At 39.0% G+C, this 15,952-nt stretch overlaps 1 long non-coding RNA gene across 1 annotated transcript in view; it reads left to right on the forward strand.

Annotated features, from left to right (window-relative positions):
* LOC139168082 (uncharacterized) overlaps positions 1-14,699 on the forward strand; it is a 44,383-nt gene extending 29,684 nt beyond the window's left edge. The window contains exon 2 of the long non-coding RNA XR_011559228.1: positions 14,449-14,699. This is a non-coding gene — a long non-coding RNA (uncharacterized lncRNA). The remainder of the gene's footprint in view (positions 1-14,448) is intronic.
* Positions 14,700-15,952: the final 1,253 nt, after the last annotated feature.

The raw sequence follows: 15,952 nt of genomic DNA on the forward strand, positions 1-15,952 counted from the left end.
ACCATATTTTAGCAATTCTTTTGCTTCTGTGCATGCGCAGAAGCAAAACTTCATGCACCCGCATGTCCTCTCGCAAGATTTTGCTTCCTGGGCATGCGCAGAAGCCAAATCTCGCTCCAACATGCGCGTCCACCCACCGGTCAATTGGGGCTGCACGCCCAGCTCCATTTTCGCTACCGGAACATGCGCCCCCTTCTCCTTATCCAGGTAGGAACCCAATACTGGATGAAAGTAATCCTTCTCAGAGGTCACTGGGGACTTGAGACTACCAGGGATTTACACAAATAAATCAAAGTGAGTGCTGCCTATTTCATATCATCATTCACTGTAATGGCTGATGGCTATCCAAGATGTACAATGCAGCTTCCAGAGATCCAAATTGCTCATCCTTGCTGCAAGCCAGGTGAAATTATTGCTTAGCACAATATGTGAACTTGGTTACTGTAGCCAATTGTGAGTCACTGGACCCTGTTCTTCACTGCCCAAATTAAAACAGTGTGGAAATTGCTTATTCATGATGCATTTAAAATAAACAAGTGGATGATAATTGCAACTTTGCATTAAATGAGATGGGATAAGATTCCTAATGATTGAAATTCTTGCAAACTTATACAGTGGTACCTCCACCAAAAAACGTCTCTATTTAAGAACTTTTCTAGATGAGAACGGGATGCTCAAGATTTTTTTGCTTCTTCTCAAGAACCATTTTCCACTTACAAACCCGAGCCCGGAAAAATTTCCCAGGAAATTTGAGAGCGGCACGAAGGCCCAGCCAGTTTCCTGCCATTCTCCCTGGGTTTCTCTCTCTGGCGCAGTATATGGGAGGCAGCCTCACACCGGGTGTATGGGAGACGCATGCTCCTCCTCACTGCCTCAGAGTCCCTCTTTTTTTTTTAAGCCTTAAAGTTTTGGATTTTTTTTATTCCCCTCACCTCACATTCTTCCATCGGCAGCCTCCTCTTCCTCCTCCTTCTCCTCCCACCCAAATTCTGAGCTTTTATTTCTTTCCTAATGGGTTTGCATGCATTATTTGCTTTTACATTGATTCCTATGGGAAAAATTGCTTCTACTTACAAACTTTTCTACTTAGGAACCTGGTCACGGAACAAATTAAGTTCTTAAGTAGATACCACTTGTATATGATTTCAGCCTGGGTATGGGTTTTTTTAATTCCCTGTAAAATGGAGTCTGAAATAATAAGGCTGACTGCATTAGAATCAAACCTTCTCTTTTTTGCTTTGTATCTTTAATGTATAAGTGAGTGCATGTGGTGCTTCTTTGTGCTTTAATTAGGTTTGAAATGAAATTTGGGCATTCTAGATAAATGCATGAAACAAAAACTAATTCATTCCAGTTTTCTCATTCATTCCTTATTTTACATCACAGTTTTCCACTCAAATAGTGAGCACACAACTGTGTGCATGCATTAGAGAAAGTGCTTACAAAACCACGTATAATAAATCAAATTGCATATAAAAACGTGTGGCTTAAAAGAAAACTATTCATCAATATGCCAATTTTCCTGCTGGAATTTTGTTAAGTAATTTGCAATTGGCTGTAGAAACTGAATGAAATAAAACTGTGGCTATTAAAAAATGAAAATTGTGAAAAATAAAACCATCCGACTTAGCTGTAGTGAATAGATTGAATGGTATTAACCATTTACCGGTATATTACCTTTAGATTGTTCTGGTACATTTTTCAAATAAGAACAATATATTTTAAAATTATGGTGGTATTAAAAGTTCAAGTTCTTTGCCACTAGTTGTAGACATTAACTACTTGTCATAACATTTATCCTTATTTATAAATATTCTTTGTGGCTGGGAGAGATGAATTAAGAAAAGGACTAGACTACAGTTATTAAAAGTTTTGTTTTATATTTCTACAATGGAAGTCAATATAAACATATTCGGAAGCAAATAATTATTTTGCCCTTGAGGATATGCATTCATTTTGGGGCCAGGTAGAATGGGAGAAAACCAATAGTTTTTTTATCTTAAATATTGATCATTTTAGAAATAATAACAGTGAAGATGATGATGCTAAATTGTTTATAAAGTATAGGTGAGGTGGTCTGAGATGACCAAAGAATAGCAGATCTTGTTACAAATATCCAAGGATTTGACTTAGAATGTAATCCAATTGGTTTTTCTTATTCCTATTTTTACCATCACAATTCTTCTTCCATGGAATCAGTCCTCCCATGTCAAGTTTGAAGTCCAGAATTTACTGAAATAAGGTAAAAACCTATTAATGTTACCGGTATATTAAAACAACCTTGAACTTTGAAAGGCAAGATTGCATTAGGCTAATACGCAGGGCGGGTTTCCATCCTATATTCTATGGAATATAATGTGCATTTACTTTTACCCCGTTTCCTACATTAGTTTGTGGTGTAGCATCTGAAACTCCTAAACCACATTGTTTCCTATTTCCTGTATTGTTTACCACAAATGGTTTTCAAAGCATAGTAGTTGAAATATATTTAACGGGCTATACACAGCTTTGCTCTCACTGTGGTGGTTTTACTTTAAAGTCATTATCTCAAGCAAGAATTAACAATTAACTATTCAGGATGATTCTGTGCTGCTAATTACATAATTAAAGGCTGTTATATTAGGACTGGAAGCAGAATGGAAGAGAGAAAATTATTTGCTTTGGACTACATAAAAAAAGCAAAGAAATAATATATTGTACTCTTCAAGTGACTTTGCCTAAGTCATCCTATTACACTTGAAATAATCCACTCTGAAAAATTGTTGCAAGCACATCTAATAGTTATTGTTTTCAATAAGGGCTATATTATAGAGATAATCCTCGTTTAGCTACCACAGTTGGGACTGGCAACTCAGTCATTAAGTAAAGTTCACTAATGAAACCATGCCTGTGCTTATGATCTTACCTTTTCCCTTGCTTTATAGACCTGCAAATGTTATAAATGTGAAGTTTAATCATAAAATTGCTTTTTTTATAATCGTTATAAGTGAAAAATCACTAAATGAAGCAATCTCATGAGGCCACTAAATGAGAACTATCTGCAAATGTACAAGTCAAGCTCTTCATATAGTGTATCATGCTAAAAAGAGGTTTTGTGCTGTGATTGACTTTAATTACTCTCCTTTTTTGAGTATAAGACTCATTCCCCCCTCTCCCCATAAATCTTGGTGCATCTTATATACCAAATACAGTCATTTTTGGCCTCCCGAAACCCTGGCTCTCATGTCCCATTTTTGCAAAAACGCAACACGGGAGTTTGGAAGGCAAAAAACAGGCCCATTTGTTGCAAAACCGGTGATATTTTTGCCTTCCTCGGCCCCAGGCGCACTCAGCAGGCCTCCCAAACCCTCTGGGTGCCACATTTTTGCAAAAAAGGGGCCCGTTTTCACCTCCAAAACCCCCCATGCTTTTCAGTTTTGCCTTCCCAGTACTCTGCAGGCCTCCCAAACTCTCTGCATACCCCCTTTAAAAAAAAATGGGCCTATTTTTTGCCTCCCAAGCCCCCTACATGTTGCAGTTTTTGTCCTCCCAGCCCACAGGAGCACACTACAGGCATCCCAAACCCTCTGTTTTTGGTGAAAATGGGACGTGCAGAGGGTTTGGGAGGCCTGTAGAATGGTCCTGGTGGCCAGGAAGGGCAAAAACACTTTACTTTTTTTGGTTACCTCTTTGAAATCTTGGTGCGTCTTATACCCCAGTGTGTATTATAGTCTGAAAAATGCAGTATAAACTAAAATATTTGTTGCTTTTCTTATTTTTATACTTTTCTTTATCCATATATGATAAGATATTTTCATCTAAACACTCTGCTACCCTGATGATACATGGAAAGAAAATATTTATGCTTATAAAATAAATTTTGGGTTTTTTTAATTAAAATATAGTGCATCTAGTATATGTGGACTGTTTTCCAGCTCTCTGAAAGTATGTACAGGAATCAAATTAAAGATTAGACTTTAAAAATAGAATTATGTTCTGAATAAAGACCCCAGTTTTCATTCTGTTTCTTCAAGGGATAGGTCACATTTCAGTTACTTCTGAAGCTCTTTTGTTTTATATGAACTTATATTAACATGATACAGACAACCTGAATATCTAAGATTTGTTTGTTTGTTTGCTTAGTTCCATTTGTATGCTGCCCAACTCCCTAAGGACATACAAAGTAGTGAACAACTGGGTTCAATCAAAAACCACATTTCTCTTTTTCTGTATACTGTTTCTTATTTCTTTATTTAATAAAAATGTAGAAAAAGCAGAAGCTAGGAAACTAAAAGAAATAAATAAAGCGGTTATTCCAAAGTGTTTTCAATGTAGAATACAAAAAGAAACCCCAAAACCCTCAACTTTTCATATTTTAGCCATTTCTATAACAAAATCTTTCTATTCATCAAAATCTGCAAAGTTTTATTTCTTTCAGTTTCAAGCAAAAAACCCAGAAGGGATTTCCAAGTAGGAACAAAACAAGATAAATCCTTCTCTTTAATTAAAACACTTTCACCATCTCCACTAACTCCATTATCTTTGTCACTCACTTTTCCATTATGGGAATTAGTGTCCCTTTCCACCTTTGTGCATATAAGATCTGCACTACTGTCAACATATATAATAACAAAGTTCCAAATTTTCTTTGAAGTTCTTTGTCTGTCAGACTTTAAAAGAAAACTCCTGGTTTCAATTTTATATTTATTTTAACAATCTAAATGCCACATTTCTCATGGATAATGATTTAGCAACTGATGCATATTCTGAAAGTGTTCCACTGCCTGCCTCTCATTTTATTACTAATTCATCTTGAGACGTGGTCAAGATGCAAATAGGCTTTTCTATCACTCAACAACAAAGACTGTTCTTCTAGCAGCCTACTAACAAAACAGATGCTGAATACCATGTGCTATCTGTAGTTTTCTCAACCCAGTCAGTCCTAAGAACCGTGGACATGTGAAATCTGTAAGGTAGTATACTTATTAAAAGAAAAACTTTTAATGAGTATACTACTTTACAGATATCACTTTACTGTAAAGTATACTACTTTACAGATAGACATCAATGTTAAATTTATGCTGTAAGGAGAGCTAATGCCAAAATTATTAGTTACTCTTGATCACAACATGCCTGCATATCATAATTAGACAACCTTCCCTTCTATCCAGTGAAGGGCTACCAAATTTTTTACTACCACACTGTAGGCGTGGCTAAGGCCGCTGGGAAGCCCCCCAGCCGTTTTAAAAGGTGGCAGCCGGGCGACAGGGCTTCCCAGCGGCCTCAGGAACATGAACTTTTGCCGAACTTCCGGGTTCGGTGTTCGGGAGGCCGCCAAGAAGCCCCGCCGCCCAGCTGTCACCTTTTAAAACAGCCGGGGGGCTTCTCGGTGGCCTCCCGAACGCCAAACTTGGAAGTTCGGGTTTGGCGTTCGGGTTCAGGAGGACACTGGGAAGCCCCCCGGCTGTTTTAAAATGTGACAGTTGAGTGGAGGGGCTTCTCAGCAGCCTCCCGAACCCGAACTTTTGCTGAACCTCCGGGTTCGGGAGGCCGCCGAGAAGCCCTGCCACCCAGCTGTCACCTTTTAAAACAGCCGGGGGGCTTCTCGGCGGCCTCCCAAACATCGAACCCGGAAGTTCGGGTTTGGCGTTCGGGTTCAGGAGGACCCTGGGAAGCACCCCCGGCTGTTTCAAAAGGTGACAGCTGGGCGGCGGCGTTTTTTTGCGTTTTTTTTTGGTTGCACAGATTAATTGATTTTACATTGTTTCCTATGGGAAACAATGTTTCGTCTTACGAACTTTTCGTCTTACGAACCCCCCCTGGAACCAATTAGGTTTGTAAGACGAGGTATTACTGTACAGTACTTTTAAGGAAAACAATAACAAGAAAGCTGAATTGCCCTTTGAAAAGCACCTTTGGGACAGCCATGACCTGGATGTTTGGGAATCCCCATGGACTATGGGTGTAAACCTTTCCAGTAATCTTGATCAGTGATCTGGCAAGTTGTGGTCCAACATGTCTAGAGAGCATAGGTTTGGCAAATGTATGAAGAGATTCTTCAGAAGTTTCCCATCCTAGGTTATTAGTGCACAGGATGCCACACTGATTCATTTCAGAGATGCTTGGTATGTGTTCTGTCGGGCTCTCTGGTAGAATCCTCCCAAAAATTCACAGGTACAAATTTCAGACACAGACACGTTTGAAAATTCAAAACAATGTTCTTCATAATGAAAATTCACTTAAACCAAGTCCTCTTTTGGTATAGCAAAGAGCACTCGTCTCCAAACAAACTGGTAATTTGTACAAGCCCCTTATCAGTTCTGTGATACTTAGCTTGCAGCTGTGAGGAAATTCACAGTCCTTCTTCTTTCACAAAGTGAAATACACTTTGCTCTGGTTTAGTTTCAAAGCGGGGAAAAATCAGCACACAAAAGGTCAAACGCAGCAAAGCAGTCACGAAACACAAGGATCAGATAATCGTCAATGGCCAAACCCCACAGGCTGCTATTTATAGCAGCCTCATTAATTACTACAGCCCCACCCAACCACAGGTGGCCTCATTTTCTTTGATAATAATCTCTCAGTTGTTGCTGCCTATGCATTGCTGTCCGCATGCGTGGCTGTATCATTAACTCTTGTTCTGAATCCAAGGAGGAGCTAGATAATTGATCTCCTTCTGAGCTGTCTGCCCCACTCTCCTCCTCCCTGTCACTCATATCTTCTTGGTCAGAGGAGCTTTCATCAGCAGATTCCACGGGGGGGGGGGCAAAACAGGCCTGCAGCATGTGGATGTCTCCCCCACATCCACAGTCCTTGGGGCAGGAGCTGGGCCAGAGCTAACCACAACAGTATGCCTTTCGGTGGCCTACTCTGTGGTCCTTAGCTCAAATAAATAGGTCATGCATTTGTCTTTTGTCTGAACAGCTTGATTTCTTTAGCTAACAAGTGATATAACTGAAATTAAATACTTCAGAGAATTCCAGCTTAGTTATAATTTCATAACTAGCTGCATTGTTCTCCCCCTATCCATCTACTCAGATGATAAATTAGCTGTGAATGCAAGGCTTGGAGAGTTTTTTTCTTGCATGTGCAATTAAGTGTTATTTAACAAAGATAATGCCAATTTCCAATCGGAATTTCTTCTTCAGAATTAAAGGGGCGTTGGAGGAAGCTTTGCATAGCATTACATTTATTACCATGGCTAATGTAGTTCTGCTCAGTCTTGCTGAAACCAACAATTCATCTGTAATCAGTCAGTATTCCCAAACCTCATTTAGCTTAAAGAACAACAGCAGTAATAAGTTTTTATGGCCACTCAGATGCTTAATACTGCTTAATCAGTGTTATCTCTCACTCCCTTCGGCAGCATATGATGGGAAGAGGGCAGTAAAGTGAGCAGAGATATATTGTTGCACATAATTTCATGGGATGAAACTCTAGCCCACTTTTAGCCATGGTTCAAATCCCTTGGGTATTGAATGCACAGTCTGATGAAGTGCCCTGTTTCTCTTTCTCTTGCTTGCCCATCCTATTAAAGGGTTAAAGTTTAGCCTGTAAATAAATCCTCTGCTTGGGAGAAACCACAAGCAATCATTTTCTCCGACCAGAAAAATGCCATAATAAAAAGTGTTTCCATGGCTCTGTTTATAGTGACTGCTTGAATCAGCAACATGTTCTGCGGTTAAAGTTCTTTCTGAATTAATTTTTTTCTTCTCTTAGTTAAACCCAATCATATGCAAGCTTATTTGGAAATGATTCTTATTAGCTTCAATAGGAAAACTTGCCTGACTCTTGTATAATCCTATGCATATGTATCCAGGAAATACTCTGCTGAATATGGTGGGACTTAATTCTGTTCATGGGTTTGCAGAATTGTTCCCGTAAATCACCTTTTCATCAACCAAGGGAAGAAATGTTCAAGACAACTCTTTCAGGTGTTCAATTTCCATTATGACAACAAAGCAAATAATCTAAGGAAATAATAAATGGGAGGCTTTCTTTAATTGCTTGCACCAATAGCCCATTACAGAGAGAAGGCATTTGTATAGTACTGATTTGTATAATAACCTTGTGCTTGACAAAAGGAAGCTTCTACGTAAACTTTATTTGGGAGTTTATTTTTAGTTGTTTATTGAATTTCTACAATGCCCAAGTTGACCAGCGGTGAAATCCACTTAATTTATCGTTCTAAAATCCTCAATCTGAGTATTGTATTGGCAGTTCTGTGTTAGCAAAAACTTCAGAAGAAAAGGATTTAGGGGTAGTGATTTCTGACAGTCTCAAAATGGCGGAACAGTGCAGTCACGCGGTAGGGAAAGCAAGTAGGATGCTTGGCTGCATAGCTAGAGGTATAACAAGCAGGAAGAGGGAGATTATAATCCCGCTATATAGAATGCTGGTGAGACAACATTTGGAATACTGTGTTCGGTTCTGGAGACCTCACCTACAAAAAGATATTGACAAAATTGAACGGGTCCAAAGACGGGCTACAAGAATGGTGGAAGGTCTTAAGCATAAAACGTATCAGGAAAGACTTAATGAACTCAATCTGTATAGTCTGGAGGACAGAAGAAAAAGGGGGGACATGATTGAAACATTTAAATATGTTAAAGGGTTAAATAAGGTCCAGGAGAGAAGTGTTTTTAATAGGAAAGTGAACACAAGAACAAGGGGACACAATCTGAAGTTAGTTGGGGGAGATCAAAAGCAAAATGAGAAAATATTATTTTACTGAAAGAGTAGTGGATCCTTGGAACAAACTTCCAGCAGACGTGGTGGATAAATCCACAGTAACTGAATTTAAACATGCCTGGGATAAACATATATCCATCCTAAGATAGAATACAGAAAATAGTATAAGGGCAGACTAGATGGACCATGAGGTCTTTTTCTGCCATCAGACTTCTATGTTTCTATGTTTCTAAAATTTTGTTAATTTCTAATGTGTGTTTCTGGAATCTGGTAAAAATACTCATTGTGGGAAATGGTTCACTTAGCAACTGCAGCATTCATTTAACCTTCTCTGTCTTTACCTAACAATTATGGTGTCTACTTAATGATGACTGCAAAGAAATTGGGTGTACTTGCATTTAATGAATGAGATGATTTGACAATCATAATTCTGTTCTCAGTAATGGTAGTAATTTGACAACTACCTATATCCATATTTAATTTCCCTTCATATGGACACATATTTTCTTTGCTGAAATAGTATCATTGTGAGGATGATGATTGATGTATGAGAATTCCATAATTTTCTCAATGTACTCAATTTGCTTATACAGTGGTACCTCTACTTAAGAACTTAATTCGTTCCGTGACCAGGTTCGTAAGTAGAAATGTTCTTAAGTAGAAGCAATTTTTCCCATAGGAATCAAATGTAAAAGCAAATAATGTGTGCAAACCCATTAGGAAAGAAATAAAAGCTCGGAATTTGGGTGGGAGGAGGAGGAAGAAGAGGAGAAGGACAGCCGCTGCTGAAGGAAGAAAGTGAGGTGAGGTGAGGGGAATCAAAAAAATCCAAAACTTTAAGGCTTAAAAAAAAAGAGGGACTCTGAGGCAGCGCCCAGAGAAAGGAAAATGCTCTGTTTTCTCTGGGCTGCCCAGAGCGAAGGGAGCATTTCTTTTCTCTGGGCGCTGTCAGAGGTTTATTTCCTCTCCAATTGCCCAGAGAAAGGAAATGCTTCGCTCACTCTAGACCAGTGATTTTCAACCTTTTTTGAGCCGCGGCACATTTTTTACATTTACGAAACCCTGGGGCACATTGAGCGGGGCGGAGGTGGCCTAAAAAAAGTTTGGACAAAAAAATTCTCTCTCCCTTCCTTCCTCTTTCTTTCTCTCTCTCCATCCCTCTTTCTTTCTCTTCCTTCATTCCTCTCTTTTTTGCTCTCTTTCTCTCCCTCCTTCCCTCCCTCTATGTCTTTCTCTCCTCTCTCTCTCTCTCCTTCCCTCCCTCTCTTTCTTTCTCTCTCTTGCTCTCTCTCTTGCTTTCTTTCTCTTGTTCTCTTTCTCTTGCTTTCTCTCTCTCTCTCTTATTCTTTCTCGCTCACTCGCTCTTTCTCTCTCTTGCTTTCTCTCTCTCTTGCTTTCTTTCTCTTTTTTTCTCTCTCTCTTGCTTTCTTTCTCTCTCTGAGCTTCGCGGCACACCTGACCGTGTCTCGCGGCACACTGGTTGAAAAACACTGCTCTAGACTGCCAAAGCCTCCTTAAGCACCACTGAAAGGCTCCTCTGGCAGCCCAGAAAAGCCCAAGATGGCCAGGATTAAAGTGGGAATGGCAGGAAACTGGCCGGGCCTTCATGCCGCTCTCAAATTTCCTGGGAAATTTTTCTGGGCTCAGGTCCTTAAGTAGAAAATGGTTCTTAAGTAGAGGCAAAGAAATCTTGAACACCTGGTTCTAATCTAGAAAAGTTCTTAAGTAGAGGTACCACTGTATATGTGAATGTATCCAGTGGCCCTATCACATGGTCATGGAATTATTCAGGAATAGCAGTGAGATTGCTTATAAGCTTTGCATGCAGAAAATGTCAATTTTGGACCTTGATATCAAGATACAAATCAAATAAATAAATAAATAAATAAATACATACATACATACATACATACATACATACATACATACATACATACATACATACATACATAATCCAAGAGAGCAACTGATGTGTAGCATAGACAGTGGTAAGCTAAATGAACTTTGAGAATGATTAAGAGACTGGAAATGTAAGTCCTTGAAAGAGAAATTATGGAAACTGAGCTTGTTTAGCCTTGAGGTGAATGAGAAAGGATATGATAGAGTCATATAGACACTTAAAATTCCTGGAGGGATGTCAGGAGGAGGCCAAGAGACATTCTGTGCTGACTGAGAATTTAGGATATAACATACTGTCTTGATTGACAAGAAGCCACATGCGAGTTGGATACTAACAAAAACTTCCTAAAGGTGGTTCCAGTCTTCAGTTACTCAAATAACAGGGAGGACATGCGATTTATATTTTCCTATTTCAATATTTCAATCTTCTTCTAGTTTCCATGTGAAATTTTGAGAGCTTCTAATGCAGTTTTATGCAGGTCCCTACATAACATGTTGAGCTGGTTTGTTTCTGGTATGTTCAAGAATGGCACAGAATAGAGGAAGTGAAATGTCAATCTCTTCTTGTTTGCTCTGTGTTTCCAAATGTCCAAAGTTGCTGAGATAGGGCTGTATTAGGTGGCTTAAATTATTAAGAGATAACATATTGTTATCTCAGTAAAAGAGGGCAGTGCACTTTGCAAACAGTGTTATCACTTACTCATATAACTTCATTTGATAATATATCTCATAGGCTTTTCTTCTTTTGTAGTATAGCATGTGGAAAGTAAAAAATAAACGTAACTCAGATTTTTTAAATACTTGGAATCTGCAGATTTTTGTCTGAAAATTTAAAAAAATGATATTGCTAATGACTAACTTTGTTGCCTGTGTCCTTAAGATTTATATAGACTGGTTCCTAATATGATTTGATTGCTTATTTGTACCTGGACTATTATTAAATGTTGTACCTTATGATTCTTGACGAACATATCTTTTATTTTATGTACACTGAGAGCATATGCACCTAGACAAATTCCTTGTGTGTCCAATCACGCATAGTCAATTAAAAATGTAATTGTCAGGGTTCCAAAGAGTATCCAAAATTAAATCAGAGCCCGAAGCAAAGTGTTCCTCAAAGTTCCAATGTATTAATAGTGCCATGTTGGCACATCTGGGAGAAACCTGAATCTGAAGTTCCAAAGGTTTCTCCACCCAGTTGAAAGTTCACACCCTTGACTCCAAACCCCCAAGTCCCTCATGTTGGCCATTCTTCAACTGCCAACTTGGCAGAACCTCCCATCTCCTTCCATGCAAATGCAGAAGGGTAAAAAACAAAGGATGACCTTGACAACCGAGAAGTAATTTGTTATGGCGACGTGTAGACATCCCTCAGGCAATTACCCCTCCCAAATTCTCACAGCAAAGAATACATTTTAAAATAGCATAAAACATGGCAGGCCAAAGACTCCAACTAAAATGGTCTTGGCCTGCCATCTATTCTATATTATACTATACCAGTGTTTTTAAACCTTTTTTCTTCGGGGGTACCCTTTGGTGTCATCAGATTTCTGGCGGAACCTGTACTGTGTACTGGTACCGTTTATGTCCCTTCAAGGCGAGCCCCCAATTTTTTTTAATCTAAAAATGTTCGTAGGTGAGTTGGATTGGGATACAATGTAGTTAAGTGTCATTTCAGTTTAGCAGGCGCCATGGCACTGTTAGCAAACTGTTCCCTGCAAACAATGCAAAGAGGCGATGGACAGTCTGGATCTCCTGTCCAAGTGAATCCCATAGCTAAATAATTGTTACTGTACTGACGAATCTTACGACGAGAGAATCGACAGCATCAATTTTCTGCACTGCCAGCTCTGTGGATTCGGATGCAACGTCAGGCGATAGCTCAGTAACGTCAGGTTCATCTAACTTTCGTTTTGTAATAAATCGATCCATGTTAGCGGTAAAAATACATTTAGATTTAAACTATATTGAAATTTAATGCGTACAACACGTACGTACAGTCTAACAACGGAAATGGAAATAGTATGAAGGTAAACAAGTGCAACAACTAATAACTGCATAGTGCACATACATAGCATGGTGCAGGCACGCAGGTTAGGCATGATATGGTCCTGGTCAGTTTTGCCCTAATTTTTTTTAATCAATTTTTTTTTCTTATTTAGTCGTGGAACCCCTGTCTGGTCCTTGAGGAACCTTTGGGTTCCGTGGAACCCTGGTTGAAAAACACTGTGCCATGCTATTGCTAACATGTTGTAAGTCGCCCTGAGTCTAAGGAGAAGGGCAGCATAAAAATTGAATGAATGAATGAATGAATGAATAAATAAATAAATGCTATGCCAAATTTAGTTCTGCATTCAATGAATTATCAGTAACATTGTCTGCCATTACCAAGAATAAATATCAGATTATATTTATTTTACATACTACTGCTTCTTAGTATTTAAAGTACATTATTTTCCTTTGTTTTTCTGCACATTCCTACTCTGAAATATATTAGATTAAACCTGATGAGGGTTTTGTCTCAAATGAATGTGAAATAGTCTATTGGAAACTTTTACATCCTTGAAAAGGTCATTTTTCTTACCTTAAGGAAATGTAACTACAGCTCTTTGGAAAATACCATCAGTGGCCTCTTGAACTATGTCCCAAAGGCCCCATGACGTATTTGTCTGACTGTGGAAGTTTCCCAAACAAAGGCAGAGAATTTGCTGTTGGGCTCAGCATCTTCCTGCCAGCGTCTGCTACTGGCAAATTCAAGATTCAGGAATCCTAGTCTCAAAAAGGCCTCAAGGGATTGTGCCAGCAGAAGGGAAGCAGATCTCACTAATCTTGCTGTTCTCCATTTGTTCATTGGTAAATATAACTCAGCTGAAACGGTCTCCTTCTTGGGGCTGCAAGAGGAGAATTCCGGGAAATGGTTGTATTAAAAATATTTTTATTAAAAGTTTCAGATAGAAAAAAGAAGATGGGATAGTGGAAAAAGCATAAGAATGTGAAGGGAGGGAGAAAGGGAAGGAGTGAGAGAAGGAAGGAAGGGAGAAAGAAAAAGAAAGAAAGAAAGAAAGAAGGGAGAAAGAAAAAGAAAGAAAGAAGGAAGGAAGGGAGAAAGAAGAAGAAAGAAGGCAGGAAGGGAGAAAGAAAAAGAAATAAGGAAGGAAGGAAGGGAGAAAGAAAAAGAAAGAAGGAAGGAAGGGAGAAAGAAAAAGAAAGAAAGAAGGGAGGGAGGGAGAAAGAAAAAGAAATAAAGAAGGAAGGGAGAAAGAAAAAGAAAGAAAAAGAAAGAAGGAAGGAAGGGAGAAAGAAAAAGAAAGAAGGAAGGAAGGGAGAAAGAGAAAGAAAGAAGGGAGGGAGGGAGAAAGAAAAAGAAAGAAAGAAGGAAGGAAGGGAGAAAGAAAAAGAAAGAAAGAAAAAGAAGGAAGGAAGGGAGAAAGAAAAAGAAAGAAGGAAGGAAGGGAGAAAGAAAAAGAAGGAAGGGAGGGAGGGAGGGAGAAAGAAAAAGAAAGAAGGAAGGAAGGGAGAAAGAAAAAGAAGGAAGGAAGGGAAAAAGAAAAAGAAAGAAAGAAAAGAAGGACAATGAAATAAAGAAAGAAAAAAAGAAACTGCACCCTTCTTCTTTCTTGGGAAAGGTTTTTATGACCTTTTTCCTGCTTCACTTCACTTACCTGCCTACTATTGGTGTCAGCATTGCAGTTGTTGTAGCTTACATTTTAACCTGGAGATAAAATCCAGATCATCTGATAGTTTGTTGAAACATAAAGAAAAAAGGCAACTCCCAAAAAGTGTGTCAAACTTATTGTTGTGACAAATTTGCCGAGAGTGTTAAGCATCTACCATTAAATGACAGCCATCTCACATTACTTCTTTTTTGTTTTCTTTTAGATATTTTACTTTTACTGAAAATCGGACCGAGCAACAAACCTTAGAATTTCAAGATGGACTTGGCAAAGCAAATGATAAGAAATCTCTCATTTGAACTGTTGAGTGTGTGTGCATGATGATATGTGAATGTGATGTATAAATAAAGTAAATAATTGTGGGATAATGTTGTAAGAAAGATTGTTGATGCATAATTATCAAATTCCACTCTGGCTTGGTGCACATTTTTCACAGAATAAACTCTTTGAACTTTGTATTTTTTTCCTGATTTAATGTTTAACCTTGTGCTTTGCAGTTGCTTTTACTTAGAGTAATCGTGAAATGTCTATCCCTTAAATCTGTGATGGCGAACCTATAGCACACCTGCCATAGTGCCACACAGAGCCCTCTCTGTGGATATGCATGCTGTCGCCAGCTGCTCTTCTGATTACTAGTGCACACATGCATGCTGACCGTCATGCACATTGGAGCACCAGAAACTGGAATGCACGCTAGAAATCTGAAGACTAGCTGACCGGTGCATATGTGCATGTTGGCCATTTGGTCTTTGGATTTCCAGTGCACATTCTAGTTTGAACACTTAGTGCCAAAAAGATTCTCCATCACTGCCTTAGGTTCTAAATTTCACATATCCTTAAGGCAACCTTATAATATGCCTGCAGGACTGCTACTTGAATCCTGTTTCTTGAATATAAATGCAGTGGTACCTCTACTTAATAACTTAATTCATTCCGTGTCCAGGTTCTTAAGTAGAAAACTTTGTAAGTAGAAGCAATTTTTCCCATATGAATCAATGTAAAAGCAAATAATGTGTGCAAACCCATTAGGAAAGGAAGAAAAAGCTCGGAATTTAGGTGGGGGAAGGAGGAGGAGGAAGAAGAGGAGGAGGGCAGTCACTGCCCAGAGCGAAGGGAGCGTTTCTTTTCTCTGGGCCATGGCAGAGGTTTATTCCCTGTCCAAGTGCCCAGAGAAAGGAAAATTATTTGTTTGCTCTGGACTGCCAAAGCCTCCTTAAGCACCACCGAAAGGCTCATCTGGCAGCCCAGAAAAGCCCGAGATGGCTGGGATTATAGGGGGAATTGACCGGGCCTTCGTGCCGCTCTCAAATTTCCTGGGAAATTTTTCCGGGCTCGGGTTCTTAAGTAGAAAATGGTTCTTAAGAAGAGGCAAAAAAATCTTGAACACCCGGTTCTTATCTAGAGGCGTTCTTAAGTAGAGGTACCACTGTAAAGGCAGGTAGGACTGAGCACTAGGGCAGAGAAGATTAAAAATACAAGAAAGAATCATCCTCAGGATGGAATAAGGTAGTACCTGTTGGTTCTACAACAGTTTGTTGCATTTTAAATGTGTGTGTGTGTGTGTGTGTGTGTGTGTGTCTGTCTGTCTGTCTGTCTGTCTGTCTGTCTATCTAATCTATCTATCTAATAGATACTTTTCAACTTACATCCATTCAATTTAGTGACCTTTCAAAGTTAGAGCAGTATTGAAACAAGTTACTTACAACTCA

Source organism: Erythrolamprus reginae, chromosome 5 (assembly GCF_031021105.1).
Source record: "Erythrolamprus reginae isolate rEryReg1 chromosome 5, rEryReg1.hap1, whole genome shotgun sequence".
NCBI lineage: Eukaryota > Metazoa > Chordata > Lepidosauria > Squamata > Dipsadidae > Erythrolamprus > Erythrolamprus reginae.